Consider the following 21,563-nt stretch of genomic DNA (forward strand, 5'->3'; position numbering starts at 1 on the left):
GTCTCCTGAGAGTTTTGGCCACCTAAGTGGGGCTTAGTTTAGAGCTGGACACCTAGGGGCAGATTTATCAAAATGTGAGATTAGAGCTCCTTATAGAAAAATTCACCAACTTTCTGTTCATTCCTATTGGATTTTTAGAAGCATATTTATCAAATGCTGAACTGTAACTTTCACACATTGATAAATACACTTTTAAAAGTCCCATAGGAATGCATAGAAAGTGGATGAATTTCTCTTTAAGGAGCTCTAATCTCACATTTTGATAAATCTGTGCCTTAAATTGTGGTTCTAAGTTTATGTGTAAAATAATTTTCCTTTCCAGGATAAGCGTAATTTGGGTTTGGTTCTATAAATGCCCTGTAGATGGCAGTGTGTTAGCATATAAAAGAGAAAGCACATGCTCAGTGTTCCCTGGGACTTCAGCGCACTGAGAGGTTTTCAGAGCATTGTGGTTTAGTTGAGGAAAGTTTAGCAGCAGTTAGCATGGTTATAGTCACTCTGTGAGTGAAAGGCAGGACTAGGCTATTTAGACGGGCTGCTCAAGGCCCCACAGAGGAGGATAGAGGGTTAGTACACTTGTGGTCAAAAGGCTTCCAGCACAGGGACATAAGTGGCTGAGCTTAGGGTAGAGGGTTACCTGGGGAGCAAGATACCACTGCAAGTCCATCTCCGCTGGGTGTAGGATCATCAAAACAGGCAATATTACTTCTGAGGAGGAGGTTTATTAGACATATTCCAACTGTGAGTGTTACCATCCATTGAGAGAATAACTGAGTACCTTGTGAATATTGAGCCAACTGTCATTGAGAACTGCTGCATTTGATAGATGCCATCCCGTTTTGTTTAATAAAGAAGTTTATTTGCTTGAAGCAACCCCTGGACTGCTGTTATTTCCATGCCTGGACCATCTGAGAGTAAAGAGGTTAAGGTAACATTATACAGCGCTGGGAGTTGCAGGGAGTTGTCAATACCCTCTGGGTGCCTGGAGATACACTGACAGCAAGTCACACTTTTAGGCTCACTTACGGGTGTGCTTCAACTGTATAGGAAAAAGAGCTCCAGCCACTACCCAAGCCCGGCTGTAGGCAGAGACGGACCGCAGGACGCTCGGCTATGGGCGCAGTGAGTACCCTGTGCTTTGCCTGTGGGCACTGCCAGTGAGCAGAGCGGGTGGGACTGGGGCACAGTGGTCCAGCTTTGCTGGAGCCAATGATGTGGAATGTGCTAAGTCTGAATGAGGACTTTTCATATGCAGTTAGTTGCCCACTATTACCCATTCTTTAAAACTTGTCATTGCATTGCGGGCGTAGACATATTAAGAGGCAAAGAGTGCATTTGCTATGGGACCTCAGCAACAAAGGGGACCCTTGGTGGGAGAACAGTTAAACTTACAAATAGCCTATATACTATCTAGCAGTTTTAGATATTTGTTCTATATATATATATATGTGTGTGTGTGTATGTGTATAGGGATGCCTAACCAACAACCTTAAGCTGTAGCTGTAGTTGCAGCCGCAGCAGATTCTGAGAGTTTTAGTGTACCAACAGCTGGGGGTTGCAGGTTGGGCATGCTTGATTTATGCATTTATGGGGCCCCTTGCATCTCTTCATTGCTAGCCCCCCTGCTTTAACCTTGGGTCTTGTAATGAGTTTATGAAGGAAAAAGAGCTTACAGAGGGCTGGGATACACTGTACTGCTCTCAGGCTATTATTATCGTTTATTAGCCGACAGCAGGCAATCAGATTCACTTGTTATACACGTAATTGTATAGCTAGAGAGAACAGTGCGTTTGAACTCGATGACTTATGCTAGTAAAAGTAGCCCAGGCATGTCATTATAACGATTAGCATGTTGATAGTGTTATAATGATCTGCAACTAATATAGTGCCTTATTCTGATAATTGTACTTACTCAATTGGTTTGTGCTTCTACCACCTTGTAATGAACTTTTCAGTCGGGTGCTATGCAGTTAGGCAACCCCTTGCCAAGGGTTTAGATGAACATCACAGAAAAATAAGGCTGCTAACATCCTTGTTGCAGTAAGTGAAAAGTGATTTTATTTTCAGGTCAGGTGAACAGGCAACGTTTCGGGCTTACTCTTTCCCTTTCTCAAGCCTTGAGAAACTTGTTTGACCTGAAAATAAAACCACTTTTCACTTACTGCAACAAGGATGTGAGCAGCCTTATTTTTGTTGTTCTGATAATTGTGGTGTCTGGGGTGGGCAGCTGTGAGAAGATCTAGTGATACTGTAATGGTGCCTCTAATATTCAGTAGAACCCCCATTTTTCAAGGGACCAGAAAAAAATGGCGTGTAATCTGGGAAAATGTAAAAATGGGTAAATGCATTATAGCGCAGCGGGTCCACAAACCCACATTGTAAAATGTTGGAAAACTTTAAATCAGGGTATGTAAAATTAAGATCTCACTGTATTATAAGAAATAACACTCACCTGATGATAATGTCAAAGGCATGTGTAAGACTGGGATGTCCTACCTGTAGCCCACCAGCCAGAAATTGCGGGGCATATTTTTTACATACAGAAGGACTGGCCAACCTATGGCTTAAGAGCTGTTGTTGGACTAAAACCCTCAGCATTGACCTAATAGACTTGCACAGTCCGTGGTTGGTGGAAGTTATATCTCATCAATAACTATATGTCTGCAGTTTGAGCAACCGCGATGCCGGTGCCAGGAGCAGTCACCCTTATTTGTACCACCTATGGATATATCTGCAGGCAGCTCTTATATAAGTCCTGTGCATGTCAGACAACCAAAGGGTATCAGTTTGACTCCTGAAGGGTTGTGTGGTGCATTTACCACATTAGAAGTTGCCTTAGTCCCATGATGAGGTATGAAATTACAGGCCAAAAGGTTTAATATCTAGCTTGAAACAGGCATATGTTAGAAATAAGTGCTGCAATTAGTTTACATATCAGAGTACTGAGAACTGTAGAAAGCCACCATGGAGCTATGGCCACTTACTGCACCATCAAACTTATAATATTCTTATCATTTTACAAAACTGTATTAATTTATAATCCCCTCTATATGTGGTGTGATGCCTAAGGCATGCCAAGCTATGTGCCTACTGAGCGCTGTCTCAGGGCAATGCATAGAGGGTACATGTGATTTCTGCAGTGAGTGTGGGCTTAGTACCTTTGCCCATTAATGCAGGGACAGCCGTGTAATTGTCACCTAAATACTTCTAAACCAGAACTGTGAAATCACAGCGCTGAAATTGGCACAAAGGGATTCACTTGTTGATAAAGTAGAAGCACTTGTCAACTAAATACAAGAAACTGTTGTAATAGATATAAATAAAAACCTGCAACGCGGTTACTCTTTTACTCTTTTCTCTTGCCCCTTCCTGCGCTGTACAACTGCTTTCACATTGTAACAGGCATTTAAAGAAGCTCATGTCATGATACTGATATCATTGTGTTAATGCTGGAATACTTGTATGTTGTTATTATGACTGTATTTTGCATTTATGCATTGAATTGGGATATATTGTATATGATACTTTGTATAAAACACACAGGCACACACACACTGCTGTATTGCCTAATATTTCTTTTAAATACCATCTTTAGTACTAGTACTTTGATACTTGCATTAATCTCAGTTAAGGTGACAATTAAACACCCCTATTTAGATATAAGAGGCTCTCCCCTCCTCGAAATGTGGAACTATTATGGGTGTAAATCAAGATTTTGGGCTCCACATTATACAATGATTTATTAATAAAAATGATATCAATTTAGTACTTTTAGAAACCTCTTGGGAAATCTATTACGGCGCTCAATACTTTGCATATTTTGCACCTCTAAAATCTAAATTCATTTGGTGATTAGCCCATAATCCCAAAAGAATGTTAACTTGTAATGAGAAAATTTATAATAGCATCATGTGACAGAACCTTCCAATGATTATACTGCATGTTGTTTTGGGTTTAATTTATTATTCATGAAACAATCATTTCTAAGTTTAAATCCAAAAGCCCTGTTGAGCATTCTTTGGATATATTACTTGATTTCGTTCTACAACAGGGATATGTAGCATGTGGAATTAATACAGCTCCCAGCATGCCCCAGCCAGCCTAGTTTTTTTTCTTTTGATACGGCTGGGGTTTAAAGCTCAGCAACAGTTTCACTGCCAAAATGTGCCTATAACCTGTCTGTGGTAAACTGTATCCTGTCTACAATAGTAATGAACACAAATTGCGGCCTCTTTTGTTAGAATGATGAAGATACTATATCTTTTGGCTGGATTCTCAAAACTGTGCATTGCTTAGGGCTGAAATGAAGCAATGTTAGCCAGTGTTGCTATATTATGCATTGTTTCTTAACTAGCAAGTTGGTGGTTAATTTAGACCAAACACTGACTACACTTAAATTTGAATCATGCACCCTAACCAAACTATCCTCTGCATTACTAACTCCACTTTAGTAAAGTAAGTGTCCATGATTAGTTATGGCAGTGCTGTCCAACTTACTACATGTTATCTCATACTGCATATTTAAATTATGATTTTTATATAATGACGTCTATGGAGCCTCTGAGCAGTCTGGGGGCCAAAAAAAACTTTGGAGGGCCACATCCGGCCAGTGGGCCTCCAGTTGGACAGCCCTGAGTTAGAGTGTTTATTACGAGAACAGGAACAGTTATTAAATGACACAAGTGGGGATAACCGTTAAGCAACTGTAAGAGATACTCTAGACAGAATGAGCTCCTTTGCCTAAAGTGCCCGCAGTACACTTGGATAAAGGGAGACACATTAAGCCTATAGGAGGGTAGTTCAGCTCTTTGCTGGGTATTTTTAGGGTTGCCACCCGGCCAGTATTTTAGCAGTCTAGACGGTAAAAGACCTGTCAAGGCCCGGGACAGTATTGCAGATTTACAGGGAATTTAGCCCCTGGCCCACCCACCTAAGCCCTCATCCCGCCCCACTCCTAACTTTTCCCTTCCTCGATTTCCCCTTGATCCACCCTCCAGTGCTCTGTCGCTTTATAGACCTGCCCCTTTTTCCTCCACCTGGCCACTTTCCATGCCCCCATTTAAGTCCTGCCCCCTTTCTGCACTGCCCCTGGCCAGTCGGTAAGAAAAACGTTTAAAAGGTGGCAACCCTAGGTGTTGTTGGTACACAAGAAGATGTTAGTGAATAACTTCCACACGAAAGATTAGTATCTTGATCCAGGTATGACGTGGGGCATCTTTAAAGAAGCAACAATATCCCTCTGGGGTGAGACGTACATGTTTTTGTATTTGTGAAATATATGGTATACCTTATTTTTAATTGTTTTTATGCCAATTCCAATTTATTTCAGTGATTGCCGAGAACCTTAACTTGGCCTTTCTTGCAAAGCACTGGGTACTGTGCGGGCACTGTATAAATTATTAAATAATGATGATAAGACTAGCAAGTTTTAGAATGGTTAAATGTTAAAAGCACCTACTCCTTTCTCTGCAAGGCACAAAAAAAGAGAGTTGCAGTTCAGTCCGAGTTTGTGGTACCTATGGTACAAGGTAAATGCTCCATGAATTTATACTGAGGCAGGTTTAGCTCTGAAATAATGTGTAAATTGCTGGACAATATCTTATATATAATTGTCATACTTTATTACAGAGAAGTAGAGAAGTACTGTATTGAAGGAATACAATGATCACTAGTTCCTTAAATTGGTGAAAGAACTTTTGAGAAAAAGCCCCAGGCTGTATCAGAGGACATATTTAAAAACATGGCTTTGGCTTGGAACTCAGCTACAATGAATGGGATCTGTGTCACATAAAAGGGCTTTTAATCCAGTGTGAACAAAGTGTAAAAAATAGCAGGCGATAAGAGAGTGCAAGGGAGGGTGGGCGCAGGAAAAGAGCAATAAAGAAAGATGAAACTGGTGTTGGGTGATTTATAACATAAGCCAGAGGGGAGCTGGGCGCTCTATACATAGAAGCTGGTAGGAAAAGGTCTCTCCTTTCATTCAAGACTTGCTGCACAAGATCTGCCAGGCTGGAGGCTTCTGGACAGAGACAGGTCTGCTGCGTAAATAAGGTAGTAAGTGACTCACTAAACACTGGGGTTGTAAACGTTGTTTATGGACCTGGCCGGAACTCAGACTCTTTTTTATATCGGTGGGAAAGTAACTGTGTGTCCCAGAAGTTTGATGAGTCTTTTATACCTGTGGGAAATGCGATGACTGGGCAAGCCTTTGGGATCCTAAATCTACCAAAACAAAAGGGCTCATTTACTAAATGGGGCAGGTGCAAAAACGTACAAAAAGTGCCCTTTCTGCCCTGTATTTGTTTGCACCACTGTCTACAGTGGTGTAAAGATAGTAAATAGCGCACAAGTTGCTCCCACAGTGTGAGGGGTGGGAAATGGTCCACATGCATACTGTACATGCAACAAGCCATTCTCCTGGCACAAGCAGGGGGGTTTGTGGGCACAAGGATTACATATACAGGCTTCATTACATATGAAGACCCTACCAGTTCAAAACCTTTACAGCACCAGACCAAAGCCAAGCTCAGGGGCATAGTTAGCAGTATTCAAAATTGCATTTTTCCCACAATTTGTAAAATCACAAGCATGAATATATTCAAGCAGAATTTCAAACTTGAATTTTTATGATTTATAAAAGGAAAAAAATGAAATGAAAAACTCCACATCCTAAAACCTTTATATATTCCATACTAGTCGTTGGGGGGTATCTAAAACATTCAGGCAAGTTGATTTTGTTTTGCAGCCTTGTTATGAGCTAATGGCCAAAATTTGGGCCTTGAAAAAGTCTGAAAACTGCTGAGTTAAGCCATCAACATGTGTAGCTGTGTAGCTTGAAAGACAGAAGTGAAGGAAAGAGGTGACAGAAACAGTTCCAAAGATAAAGGAAATGAACAAAGTTCAGGAAGGAAGGACAATGGCTGGGATACAGGGACACACCATGAAGCTGGAGTGAGGGGGAACATAAGGAAACACTTATTTACAGAAAGAGTTTGAAATTTATGCAATCGCTTCCACTAGATACAGGGCAACAACTGCTGTAAAGTGATTGAATAAATGGGATAGATAATCTATTTTGGGGACATAGACAAAAACACAGGAGGGACTTACTGTTTATTTTTTCTTGTGATATGTTTCCATGTAACATATGGAAATATCTATAGAACAAATTGGACTATTTAATATGCATATTATGCAGCATTCCGCATTCAATTGGGACATTTAAGAAATATATATTGTGATAATAATTAGATAATAATATGAAATAAATTATAATGAAATAATACAAGCAGGTGACTGGGCAGCATGTTGGATACTGATGCCCTGGAGTTTGTGCTTGAATATCAAAAGACAAATGCGCCATTGTTAGTGGGACAAACCATAGGTATAGAATCCAAGAATCCAACATAAACCCTTTAAGCAACACTAATCTCTAAACTGGGCCTACAGAAGAATGACTATTTTCCTGGCAGATTGTTCTGTAGCTGTGAGAAAAATTTATATTTTTTGTGCCACTCTGCTTTTTTGTTGTTTGGAATTTTATTCTGGGCAATGTCAGAGAACACCCTTGGTCACTTGGCATGCCCCAGCGGGCTTCTTGTCAGGAGATTATGGTTCACTATAGCTTTGATAGTAGATGAAGGATATTGTGGCAAGAACACAAAAGACATTGGGGTCTCTTAATGGCTGAATTTGCAAAAATTAAAGAGTTGGGCAATTCTGCATTTTGCCATAGGTAAATATTTGTAAATTAGATTGTATTTTGCATGGAAAAAGTCACTGTGAAAAAACCCGCCCTGAAAGAATGCCCATTGACTTTAATGCATTCACCATGTTGCATGTTTCACTAATTTTCTGGGAAAATGAGACAGATTTGCTAATAGTAATACACTTTTATAGAAATCAAGGGAAAGCCTGCAATAGGAATATTTTTATGCATTCACCTGCTATTATCTACATTAGGCAGAACATGTCTTGTAACCTTTTAAACAGTTTTTAGCCCTTACCATTTACCCATTGTACTTCTACTATTCCATTCACATCTACAAACACCTTAAGTGATCCCATAATGCCTTCACCCAAACTCAAACCTGCCCTTTGTAAATGTTTGCAAAGACTGTGCAGTGCCCCATAGCAAAAATATACATACATGAATTGGCATTCTGACATTTTCGAGTGGAATTTCCAAGCCACTCCCCTTGTAACCGGCCGCTGGAGTAGTCTAGTCTGGCTTATATTTTGTGAGTCCCTGGGAGGTACCAGTAAAGGTCATTCAGTACAAGTTATAATGCACTCACACAGTCAGGGATGAGTTTCTGCAGTCAAGCAGGCTTTCTGAACATAAAATTGAGGGAACCTTGCAAGATTGCTCTTTTGAGCATTTTTGCAGTTTGCTTACATTTTTCCAATGTTCCCCATTTTGAAAATATTAAAAGATATTGATAATATTGGGCTTTCAGCGTCCCTAGGGTCCGTGATCTACTTTATATAGTCAGGGTCCAAGATAATGCACTCAAAACTTTTCCAAAATAAATGTGTTATAACATTGGGGCATATTTAGCGAAATGTATTCGATTGCTCACTTCAGTCTGCAAAAGGGAAGTTTCACTTGTTTGGGGTTTTTAGGGGCATATTTTTCAGTGGGTAAAAGTCAGAGTTAATCATTTGATTAATAAACCCCTGATACTAAATCAGCAGGGGAATCATTTGCTGAGCTGTAGTTTAGTAGCTTTTTCCCTCTGGCTGAAAGCACTTTAAAATCCAAAGGGGTCAGAGAGAGCACAATACAAAGTCCTGACTCTGAGAGAGCTGCTGACGACATTAGAAGTACAGATTAGGTATGGGGATCCCTTATGCAGAAACCAGTTATCCAGAAAGCCAATTATCCAGAAATTATCCAGAAAGTTAATTACATAATTCAGATTTTTTAAAATCATTTTCCTGTTCTCTGTAATAATAAAACAGTAGTTTGTACTTAATGGTAACTAAGCTGCATGAATCCACATTGGGGGCAAAACAATCCTATTGGGTTTATTTAAAGGAACAGTAACACCAAAAAATGAAAGTGTTTAAAAGTAATTAAAATATAATGTACAGTTGCCCTGCGCTGGTAAAACTGGTAAGTTTGCAACAGAAACGCAACTATAGTTTATATAAATGAGCTGCTATGTCAACACGGGGGCAGCCATTGAAGCTGGGAAAAAGGAGAAAAGGCACAGGCACATAGCAGATAACAGATAAGCTTTGTAGAATATAATGGGGTTTTATCTGTTATCTGCTAAGTAACCTGGGCCTTTTCTCCTGTAAATGGCTGCCCCCGTGGCTACACAGAAGCTTTATTATATAAACCAGTGCTGTCCAACTTCTGTTGTACCGAGGGCCGGAATTTTTCCGACCTACGTGGTGGAGGGCCGATAATGGAAGCCCGTTTTGACCACTCCCCTTTTTGAAACCGCACCTACTTGAAACCACACCCATGTTATCACATGACCATACCCATATTAATGGTTGTAGTACAGCAAAAACCTGCCATACTCTGCCTGCCCTACCCTGCCTGTGTGTGCCATACTCTGCCTGCCCTACCCTGCCTGTGTGTGCCATACTCTGCCTTCCCTACCCTGTCTGTGTGCCATACTTTCACTGTGTGTGCCATACTTTCACTGTGTGTGCCATTCTTGGCTGGTTTGTGTCATACTTGGCCTGTGTGTGCCATACCCTGCCTGTGTGTGCCATACTCTGCCTTCATTACCCTGCCTGCGTGTGCCATACTCTCACTGTGTTTGCCATTCTTGGCTGGTTTGTGCCATACTTGGCCTGTGTGTGCCATACTCTGCCTGCCCTACCCTGCCTGTGTGTGCCATACTCTGCCTTCATTACCCTGCCTGCGTGTGCCATACTCTCACTGTGTTTGCCATTCTTGGCTGGTTTGTGCCATACTTGGCCTGTGTGTGCCATACTCTGCCTGCCCTACCCTGCCTGTGTGTGCCATACTCTGCCTTCATTACCCTGCCTGCGTGTGCCATACTCTCACTGTGTTTGCCATTCTTGGCTGGTTTGTGCCATACTTGGCCTGTGTGTGCCATACTCTGCCTGCTCTACTCTGCCTGTGTGTGCCATACTCTGCCTTCCCTACCCTGCCTGTGTGTGCCATACTCTGCTTGCCCTATGATGCCTGTGTGTATGGCACACACAGGCAGCCTACAGTGACACAATGCTGGCACTGCTCCTACAGTCTGCAAAATAACTATATATTAAAAAACTTTTTAATTGCAGTACCACCTCAGTATATGTTCTTTTTGCAGTATGCAGGGATTATGTGGGTTTCTACTGCTCCTGAGGTGTGAACAGGGGAACAATATGGGTGATTACAGCCTGAGCCTGAGGTGTGAACACTGCAGGGGGTGAACAATACAGAGATTAAAAGGTGTGAACAACACAGGGGATTACATATTTAAACAATACAGCCTGATTACAGCCTGAATCTGAGGTGAGAACCATGCAGGGGGCCAGTTAATCACAGTACTGATACCATTTAAAGCTTACACAAGAGTAAGCCATCAAAGCAGCCAGACAGGTGGGGGGCCACACAGAGGGGGGTCGCATGCGGCCCGCGGGCCGCCAGTTGGACAGCACTGATATAAACTATAGTAGTCTTTCTAAGGAAAACACACCAGTTGTACCAGTACAGGGCAGCATTACATTACATAGTAATTACTTTTATACACTTTCATTTTTTGGTGTTACTGTCCCTTTAATGTTTCAATTATTTTTAGCACCCTTTAGTAGCAAATTTTCTGTGTGGCTGGGCGGCATGCTGCCCTAGGCCTGTGCCTGTTGCCTCGCCACAAATCCCGGCCTGATGAAAAGGAAACAGTACATTTGTGGACAAAAATGTGGCACAATTAAAAGCCTAAAGGTTTACGCTTGTCCTCCATTATTGCCAGGTCTTTTTTAAATGGATATTATCATCAATATCAGTTTGTTTGTTTGCCTTTAAAAGAAAGTACAGAAGATGTAGATAAAAAAAGAATAGTCGTGGGAAAAAGATAAGCATGGGTTTAGCTGCTATTATTCAGTGTTCCTTGAAAGAGAGTCTACAGACTTGTTTTATTACCAGCTGCAATTTTGCACCAGGTGTAAAGCCCCACAGGGCAGGCACGGACTGGCAATCTGTGGATTCTGGGGCAGCTGTAAGATGCCATAGACAGTCACTATTTAGTGGGCATGTAAGGGGGTGTTTGGGCCTCTGTGTACTTGAATCCCAGACTGAGCCTACCACAGGGACCAAATAGATGTTGGCAAAGACACCAGTGTGGTTATATTATAAACTGGGTGCGTCTTAGCCTTGCTCCGCTCCTCCCAGTTAGTCATTAGTAAATTAGATAATGACCACAAATTAAGCCTGTAACCATTGCATGTCTAAACTTCCCTGCACCCCCGGCTCATGCCAACTAAGCTGAAATTCAGAGAACTATTCAGAGATTCCACCTTGCCCTATTTAAACACCAGTTTCACTTTGATATAATGATATAATTGCTAATTCTCTAACCTTCATATTCTGGGTAACATTTTTTTGATCCTGTCTCTCTTCAGTGTATTATTATGAAAAATTGTCTTTCATCTTAATTCTTTTATGTTGGATTTCATAGAAGTTCTATCAAGACCCTAAATACATTATTACTATTTAAGATTGTGTTTTAACTTATATTAAAAAAATATCCTGCTGCGCTTTTATTACCTGTGGACTGAATATTTTTAAACAGGCATAGCTGGGGTTTAGATGTATTTTTCTGTAGAGGTTTATTTTGAAGGCAGAATAAAACCGTTTTACAGTTTTTTTGTTTCTTTTGGTTGTGCAATTATGGGATCATAGAGGGTTGCGCATTTCAAAAAGAATTCATGGCAGCTACAAATTGTCTACATATTTAACACAAGTAGTGAATAAGCTTCTTAACTTTGATGAGAATGGGAAACTGAAGTGCATTGGGATATTATATATAAAGGCAAAAGGCTACGGGTCAAGTGCTTTGACCTATAGCCAGATGGGCAGAAACTACACAATTTTGACTGCAACTTTTGTCTGACTTCTAAAAATGCCCATGCATTGGATAGAACTGCAGAGGGGAACCAGCAAAACTCTGCATTGATGGAAAAAACCATGACAAATTACAAATGAGTTCTGGGGGTACATTAATCCCTGTTATAGTTCCAAGACCAACATATAATTTCCATCAGACCTAATCTGCTTACAGTCTGGGCCCCAGTAGCCTATAGAAAGAGGATGGTTAAATGGAAATATTAGAATAACCAATCACTGTGCTACTGGTCCAGAAGTATCCACAGCAGCAAATGAGCACCCCAAATTTTACCCTATGTGGCTTTTTTACTGGGCTTCTTATCATGTAATACGATTATAGATTGGGCCAGAGTTTTTGGTTTTATTTGACAGATGTTTATTAATATATTGGCATGTTTACACAAAGCAAATTGATAGCATATAGCAGAGGCCATCTCTCCTCAAACCAAGACTCCTGCAGTGCTGTTACATGTTTTTTACAGGTCATCAGCTGTCTTCTGCTGTATTGCCTCTGTAGTCAGAACCAGCCATGCAGAGAATGGCAAGGGACAGACAGATGTTGCTTTTAATTGCAATTATATTTACAAATAACTAAGGGGAATTTGAATATATAATTATAATGTATTACCGACAAGCTAAGAAATTCCACTTTTGCAGCTCCCCAATTCTGAGGAGTCCTAAACAATAAATTTGGGGCTTTCCAGCTTTTGCTTAGTGGCTTTTTATTTGACCGGGATTTGTGTTTCTGAAGCTGAAAAGCTGCCCTTTGAGGAAAGCTTTTCTAAACCGGAGGGGCATAATTATAGAGGAAACAAACCCTGCAAATGTTGAGGGTCTCATTGTGGACAGTGACCAAAAAGCCATTTCACAATTATGCCTATAAAAAATTTCTTACGTAGTTTAAGCGAGCCTCAAATGATTTTGCAATGGATCACAGTGGCTCCTATTGTGCCACTGCTAAACCGCGTATATTAATTTGTGCTGGGGTATTTAGGTCACTTGCTAGAGGTCAGTTGTATAAGGTCTTGTTGACATAAAGCACTTTATTCAGTCAGATATTGTTCCACAAAACCGATCAATGTGAAGTTGTTTGTAACACTCATTTACACCAAGCAGGATCTGTGTCTACTGACAATGTGGTTTTGGTAAAGTATTATAAGCACCATAAGATTATTATAGTATAGTTTATTTACTATACTATATTATATATGTCGACGACGATCCCCTGTGGATCGAAACGCGTCGATGTGAGTGTGGAGCAATAAAATCTATTTTTGATACTTTAAAACATATTGAGCCGTGAGTGCTTTCAACTGATCTTATATTATATATGTATATATACATACAGGTATGGGATCTGTTATGTTGAATGTTATGTTGAAAGGTACTGTTTTATTATTACAGAGAAAAAGGAAATCATTTTTAAAAATTGTAATTATTTGTTTATAATGGATTCTATGGGAGATGGCCTTCCTGTAACTCAAAGCTTTCTGGAATGGGTTTCTGGATAACAGGTCCCACACCTGTAGTATATATACTAAAGCAGTGCCCAATACATTGAGAATAAAGTGGCATGGGCTCAGGTCTACCTGGGAGATGTTACCATCCATGGAATTTAGGGTTGGATGATTTTATGTATGTCCCAGATTTAGTCTGGAAAGTCCCCATTTGCAGTTCAAAAAGGTTGCATTTACCAGAAAGTGGGTGGGGCTTTGAGTGTATCGAGGGTGGGGTTTAGAGAGTTTCTAGGGTGGGTTAGGGTTAAATTAACACTTTTTAAATTGTTAATTTTGAAAGTTATGGTTTATGCCATTATTACAGTTAAACCAGACTCAAGGTTGAACCAGCCACCTGGGGTTATTCACCAGCCAGCCCTATTGGCCCCGTGGCCAGATATTGTGCAATATTTTCAAATGGCATTTTTCCATTCATTTGAGCTTCCTATCTACATACAGAGACAATGCATTATCAGATTAAGGGGCAGATGTATCCAAATGTGAGTTTAGAGCTTAATATATAAAAACTCCCCAAAACACCTATGTTTTATTCATTCCTATGGGATTATTAGGAGAGTATTTATAAAATTGTGAGTTCTAACTTACACGGATTAATAAATGTGTCTCTAAATATGTCTCTATGGGTCTAAAAACCCATAGGAATGAATAGAATGTGGGCGAGTTTTTATGTATTAAGCTCTAAACTCACATTTTCATAAATGTGCCCCTCAATTTTTGGGTTGTATAGATCCTGTGGGTTGGTGAATAGGATAGTCTGCTGACCCTGAGGTGCCCTACATAGCCAGTCAGTCAGCATGGAATTGTTTGAGCAAGTTTAAAGTGGGTCAAAGCTGTAGCATGTTGCAGCCCTAATTTAGGCATGTTTAATAGGGTTGCCAACATCTTTTGTAGACACTAGAAGGCTTGAATAAACCTATAACTAACTTGTATGACCACTATACTTTTTGAAATCAGGATTGTACTGACCCTAAAGGGAAAACCCTGGTAAGCCTGAGCCCCTGCAGGCCCACCCCACTGCGGCCAGGCAGGGCCGGATTCTGACAAATGCCAGAGGGGCCGCTGTAAGATGCAGTATACTTTCACTATTAATTGGACTGGTTTGGCCCCTGTGTATTTGAAATGTGTACAGGTATGGGATCCCTTATCTGGAAACCCGTTATCCAGAAAGCTCTGAATTATGGAAAGCCTGTCTCCTATAGACTCCATTTTAATCAAATAATTCAGAATTTTAAAACTGATTTCCTTTTTCTCTGTAGAAATAAAACAGTAGCTTGTAATTGATCCCAACTAAGATATAATTAATCCTTATTGGATGCAAAACAATCCTAATGGGTTTAATTAATGTTTTATTGATTTTTTAGTAGACTTAAGGTACGGAGATCCCAATTACGGAAGGACCCCTTATCTGGAATACCCTTGGTCCCGAGCATTCTGGATAACGGGTCCTATACCTGTATTTTGAATCCTACTTTAAGCCTGGCCCAAGTACCCCAGTTTGACCTCTATTAGATCACTAGGAAAGTGTGCAATTCCAAAATAAACACATGGTATGTGAACTGAAATGTATATAAAAGAACATGTCTAACCCAAAAACAACTTTTTTCCTAATAAAAAGAAAACATAATTCTAAGCAACTTTCCAATATGAAATTATTAAAAAAAAATCAGCGCTTTAAAAGTTATTTGTAAATGTAATTGTTATTGTAAGCATCATTTGCTGAACTCCTGGTTGTTTCTTTTTAAAGAATTAAAATGTTGCAAAGGTCAGTCTCCTACAGCAAGACAGGTCTGTCAATCTGCTGGCGTTTGTTACATTGTCTCGAATGCCAGAGCCACCAGGGCAAAGAATAGAAAAGGACAAACACTGCTTTTAATAGCAATTATATATAAACATTACCAATTTGTAATGAATGTATACTGCAAAGTTGTTGTAGAATTTTGTTTTCTATTATTAGGCAAACAATTATATTCTAGGTTGACTTTTCCTTTAGTTCAACTAGTTTCCTTTGCTGCCTGTGTAAACTGTCACTTAGAAACCAATGAACCCCATCAACCCTCCTTCCACTGCTGATCCTGACTGAGGGTGTGAAGGTTGGGTAAATAAGGACAAAAGCCGGTGTTTGGAAAAGGTTAGACTTTACTAATTTACATCGTTCATCAACCTTACTTGCTATATTATTGTTATTTTAGGTTATCATAGGGTTACCAGGTCAGTGGCTACTGCAGCAGGGACCACTGGAAGTGGACAGTATAGTGGCAATATTGCCAGGAGATGTGTCACATTAGGGAGGATTGGGATGTAGGGAGGTACAAGGTGTGTGTGTGGGGGTCCCAGCGCAAATTGTAAATAGGGGCCCTCAGGACACTAGTTACATTGTTGCACTGGACATCATAAACACTCAAGTAGTTCAACTGGAATTTTCAAGCTGTCAGGGAATTTCCCCAGTCCGTAACTGATGCAGCCACCTACCTCTCCCCTCATCCCATTAATTAGCCTCTCACCTGCTAAGTCTCTTACTCAGCCGCAGCCTCCAGTCTCTCACTCCGCACTCAAGCGCCAGTCAGGAGGCACAAACACTGGCTCTGTCGGAGGCTGCCATACACAGTCGTGCCATACACAGTTGTTCCATACATAGCTGTGCCATACACAGTCGGCAGAAGGGGACAGACAGGAAGATTTGTGCTTTACACAGAAGATAACATTGAAGGTAATGTGGAGGGCTGCTGAGCACTGGAATAATGCATATCTGCATTTTAAAACTTCATAAAAATCCCACACAACTTTTTGGAGAAAGTAGTTTATGACCTTTTTATATGTAAATGAAAGCCAGCTTTTTGGTCCATTTTTTCCTGGACATGGCCTGAAGTGAATCATTCCATCTGACATCAGTGCAAGAACCAAGCATGCAATTACTGGTGGGCCTGTCATAGAATTGTGGCTTTTACCTGCCCCCCATGCCGGGAGGTTTGTAGAGAAGGAGACAGATACAACCCTGAATTCATTTTTTCTTGTAATTATCAGATATCCAGAGTAACAAAAATAAGTACAGGTATGGGATCCATTATCCAGAAACCCATCATCTGGAAAGCTCCGAATTACAGGAAGGCCATCTCCCATAGAATACATTTTAATCAAATAATTCAAATGTTTTAAAATGTTTCCTTTTTTTGTAATGATAAAACAGTACCATGTACTTGATCCCATCCAAGATATAATTAATTTTTTATTGGAAACAAAACAATCCTATTGGGTTTAATTACTGTTTATCTGATTTTTTTAGTAGACTTAAGGCATGAAGATCCAAATAACAGAAAGACCCCTTATCCAGAAAACCCCAGATCCCGAGCATTCTGGACAATAGGTCCCCTCCCTGTAAACGTTATTGCTGTATCTTTCACACTTTGCGTTTGTCCCTGAGTAAGTACTTTATGTGACCACAAAGCTACTTGAAGCTACTTATCATGGCTACTAAACCCCAGAAAATACCCTGCCATAGATAATACTGAGAATTGCCTCTGCTAAAACACACGTAGAGACAATTATCAGAAAATTATCAGAATTGTCTATTTTAGCAGCCGTGACAAGTAGCTGCTAGTAGCTCTGTGTGTCTTTACCTTTGTATTGGTTATTGGTTGTTTTGTATGGTTTATTGTATTTTTAAGGTATACAACTCTTTATTGTACAATGCTTGAACAATGTAACATTTTTTTTTATAAATACATGTTAATAATAATAATAATAATAATAATGTGGCCAAAACATTGCCTTTAGTAGAAAAGACCTGTGAGTGTGGTCATATTTGATTAGTTATTTACTGTCCACCACTCAGACATCCCTCCTACTGTGCATATAGATTTGTGTATATATACATGACCTGTTTCAGAATGGAAGTGGTGAATCTGTACTGTGTATCAGCAGCAGGACTACTGAAACTAGAGCTAATGGGGAGCGGTGCCCCATTCTATAGATATTCTGCATTCGCGGCTCACCATCGCTCTTACTATATTGTGTCACCCTGCATTTTATGGCATATATACACCCCGTTGTTTCTGTCTCATTGTAGATTGCTGGAATATTTTGAGTTTCTGTATTGCACTTTTTGAGTTCTCCAGATGATGACTGGTTTGTGTGCAAACATTTGTGAGGAAATGCTATCAGTGTAACATTGCGTATGAAATTTCCAATGCAAAACCACAGAAGAATTCTCACTGATGAATCAGTAAATTCAGGGTAATTTTGTGTAAACCACAGAGCTCTCTATATTTGTGTAGCTGCCACACAACTATCAGTGTGCCTTCAAAGCAGTTTACATAGTACCTCCGTTTGCATGCAAGAGGCTTCTGTTTATATGTACATAGTGTATCTGCATGCAAACTGTCTGTGTACTCGCAGGAGGAGATTTACTAAAGATCACATTTGTTTTCTGTTTAAATTTGAATAAAATGAGTGTTTTTCTCTAACCTGCAATATTTTTTCCCACTTTATTAGAAGACAAATGACATTCTTCTCACATCATCATTAACAGGTATGGGACCCATTATCCAGAATGCTTGGGACCTGGGGTTTTCCAGATAAGGGGTCTTTCCATAATTCAGATCTCCTACCTTGTCTGCTAATAAAATTATTTAAACAGTAATTAAACCCAATAGGATTGTTTTGGCTCCCATAAGGATTAATTATATCTTAGTTGGGATCAAATACAAGGTACTGTTTTATTATTAGAGAGAAAAAGGAAATCATTTTTAAAAATGTGAATTATTTGATTAAAATGGAGTTTATGGGAGATGGTCTTTCTGTAATTCGCAACTTTCTGGATAATGGGTTTCCGGATAAGGGGTCTGATACCTGTACTTTTTTTGTGCTAGGTATCAAAACATTTTTTCCTTCTTGGTTTTTCTGCCAAAAAATGCTGCTACCCTCTAAAGTGGCAAAAACGCAGCTTTATAACCTATCGCTAGAATTGTTTCCGGTTTGACAACATTCTATTGGTTCATTCTACTGTTCATGGTGTGCAAATATGTCTTATAATGGACAAAAAATGTTTTCATGGTTGTGCACATGTAACGAGCAATGCAAATAATAGTAAATAGCGTGGAAACTTTTTTTTATCCAGCGTAGATGAAAAAGGGAAGTACATATTATCAGCACAGAAATAAATCAAAATGTATTCCGGTCTTTACAGAGCTAGTTCTGTATATACTGTACTGAGTGAATATGGGCAGAGATTGCCATTGTGCATGTAGGCTAGTTCTGTATATACTGTACTGAGTGAATATGGGCAGAGATTGCCAGTGTGCATGTAGGCTAGTTCTGTATATACTGTACTGAGTGAATATGGGCAGAGATTGCCAGTGTGCATGTAGGCTAGTTCTGTATATACTGTACTGAGTGAATATGGGCAGAGATTGCCATTGTGCATGTAGGCTAGTTCTGTATATACTGTACTGAGTGAATATGGGCAGAGATTGCCAGTGTGCATGTAGGCTAGTTCTGTATATACTGTACTGAGTGAATATGGGCAGAGATTGCCATTGTGCATGTAGGCTAGTTCTGTATATACTGTACTGAGTGAATATGGGCAGAGATTGCCATTGTGCATGTAGGCTAGTTCTGTATATACTGTACTGAGTGAATATGGGCAGAGATTGCCATTGTGCATGTAGGCTAGTTCTGTGTATACTGTACTGAGTGAATATGGGCAGAGATTGCCATTGTGCATGTAGGCTAGTTCTGTGTATACTGTACTGAGTGAATATGGGCAGAGATTGCCATTGTGCATGTAGGCTAGTTCTGTATATACTGTACTGAGTGAATATGGGCAGAGATTGCCATTGTGCATGTAGGCTAGTTCTGTATGTACTGTACTGAGTGAATATATGCAGATTTGCTGTGTGTTCATTTGCAAAAACGTTCTGTACTTGCCCCTCTTGCTGCTCTAATGTGATTACTGTATATACTTGAGTATAAGCCTAGTTTTTCAGCACCCAAAATGTGCTGAAAAAGTCACCCTCGGCTTATACTCAAGTCGGGTGCCATGTGCCCCTCTAGACTAGCACCCTCTGTCCTTTGTGTGCAAATTAGGCCACCCGCAACCAGATCCTCCAGTGCCCTGGCCCGCTCCCAGTTGCAATACTTATTCCCCCTTACATGTCCTCCGGGATCGGGACTGGCGCTAGTTTGCCAATGTGCAATAGCATGGGGTAGTACTCATATTGTTTTTGTAGACCAACTTCTCCACTTACAGAGCTAGTTTACTGTTTTTCTTTGAAATAAATATTTAAAAACATATACCCCACTGATGCCTCAATTAATGTAATTTTATTGGTATTTATTTTGATTATTTAAACTTATCTGCTGCATTTCCCCCCCTAGGCTTATACTCGAGTCAATACGTTTTTCCAGTTTTCTTAGGTAAAATTAGGTACCTCGGCTTATATTGGGATAGGCTTATACTCGAGTATATATGGCACTGAGGGCAGTTACCTTGGATTTGGAATGGTATTTTGGGGGAAAAACGTTGTGATACATTAAGCTATTGTCTTTGTTTTCTTGGTAGTACATGAGCTCTCCTATGTCTGTGTATATATATGCATAAGGTTACTGCGTGCCTGGGTTTACTTTAGTGGTTCTGGTTGAAGGTTGATTGTCTGGATTCTTGTAGTTGTAGAATGTCATTTTCAGTACAAGCCCTGGGTTACAGTGCTTTCCTGGTGACAGGTCTATACGTATGAGGTGCTTTGCCTGCTTGCCAATTCTGTTGGTGCCAAAAGCAATTCTGTGTCTGAAAGCAGCACCGGGTCTGTGCTTGCTTGCAGAGTAGTACTTGTGCATGTATTTGCAGGAGCTGCCATAGCTATAAGCAGGCAGTCCATTCAGGTATAGTCCAATAGGGCAGCTTTGTGTTCGCATGCAGAATGCAACTATATGTACTTTGCTGTGTAGTCCTGTATCTTTAAGCAGAATGGATCAGTACAGAACTACAGAGAGTTTCCTAGTCCCTTGCAGTCTAGGGGGAACCATAAAAACATAGCTGCAGGCTATGCTGAAGGGACCCTAAAGCTAAAGCACAAAGTTATGCAATGTCTAACCTAAACACTGGATAGATATGGCTCTACAGGCCATGCAAACACTTTGTTGATATGTATTATATCAGCTTGTTTTTATTGCACCACAAAAGGGAAAGGTATACTCTCCAGTGAACAGTTTACATTATGAAGCCGGCACACAACAAATTATAAGGCCAAATGATTCAGACAAACTATAAAAATCTCTTATAAATTTCGTAAACATTTTTTAAACAAATCTGGTGGAATTTGCCCATATATTATAATATATATTATAATAAAACCCGTTATCCAGAAAGCTCCGAATTACGGAGAGCCTGTCTCCCATAGACTCCATTTTAATCAAATAATTCAAATTTTAAAACTGATTTTCTTTTTCTCTGTAATAATAAAACAGTAGCTTGTACTTGATCCTAACTAAGATATAATTAATCCTTATTGGATTCAAAACAATCATATGGGGTTTAATTGATGTTTTATTGATTTTGTATTAGATGTAACAGGTCCTATACCTGTATTGTAATCAAGAGGCCCATTTTTTAAAAGTCGAGTCATTTTAGAGGATTTTTTCCTACAACAACTAACACACTTGTCTACTCATTTATTAAAAAATCCAAACATAAAAAGCACAAGCAAAACAAAATGTGAAAAGAATACGAATGAGAATTTTCATTCACTAACAAATAAAATAATCACAAAAAGCTTTTTACAAAGATTTTTACAATTTGCCTAGTTCAGCTCTCAAGACTTCAACAGCTTTTACATGGTTTTTTGAAGTTTTGTATTAGTGGTTTTTTTTTTACTGTTTTTTTAGGTAATTACAGGTATCGGACCCCTTATCCGGAAACCCATTATCCAGAAAGTTCTGAATCACGGAAAGGCCATCTCCCATAGACTCCATTTTAA

General features: G+C 39.8%; 1 protein-coding gene across 5 annotated transcripts in view; it reads left to right on the top strand.

Moving 5' to 3' along the window:
• Nucleotides 1-399: 399 nt before the first annotated feature.
• st6gal1 (ST6 beta-galactosamide alpha-2,6-sialyltranferase 1) overlaps nucleotides 400-21,563 on the top strand; it is a 37,449-nt gene continuing 16,285 nt past the window's right edge. The window contains exon 1 of one of the 5 annotated variants that reach the window (XM_012970217.3): nucleotides 400-1,122. The gene's annotated coding sequence lies outside the window, so the exon portion shown is untranslated. Of the gene's footprint in view, nucleotides 1,123-5,090; nucleotides 5,245-15,551; nucleotides 16,301-21,563 lie in introns of those variants that run through there. The other 4 variants (XM_012970220.3, XM_012970218.3, XM_012970221.3 and 1 more) reach the window with 4 other exon arrangements.

This window comes from Xenopus tropicalis, chromosome 5, assembly GCF_000004195.4.
Source record: "Xenopus tropicalis strain Nigerian chromosome 5, UCB_Xtro_10.0, whole genome shotgun sequence".
In the NCBI taxonomy this organism is placed as follows: Eukaryota; Metazoa; Chordata; class Amphibia; order Anura; family Pipidae; genus Xenopus; species Xenopus tropicalis.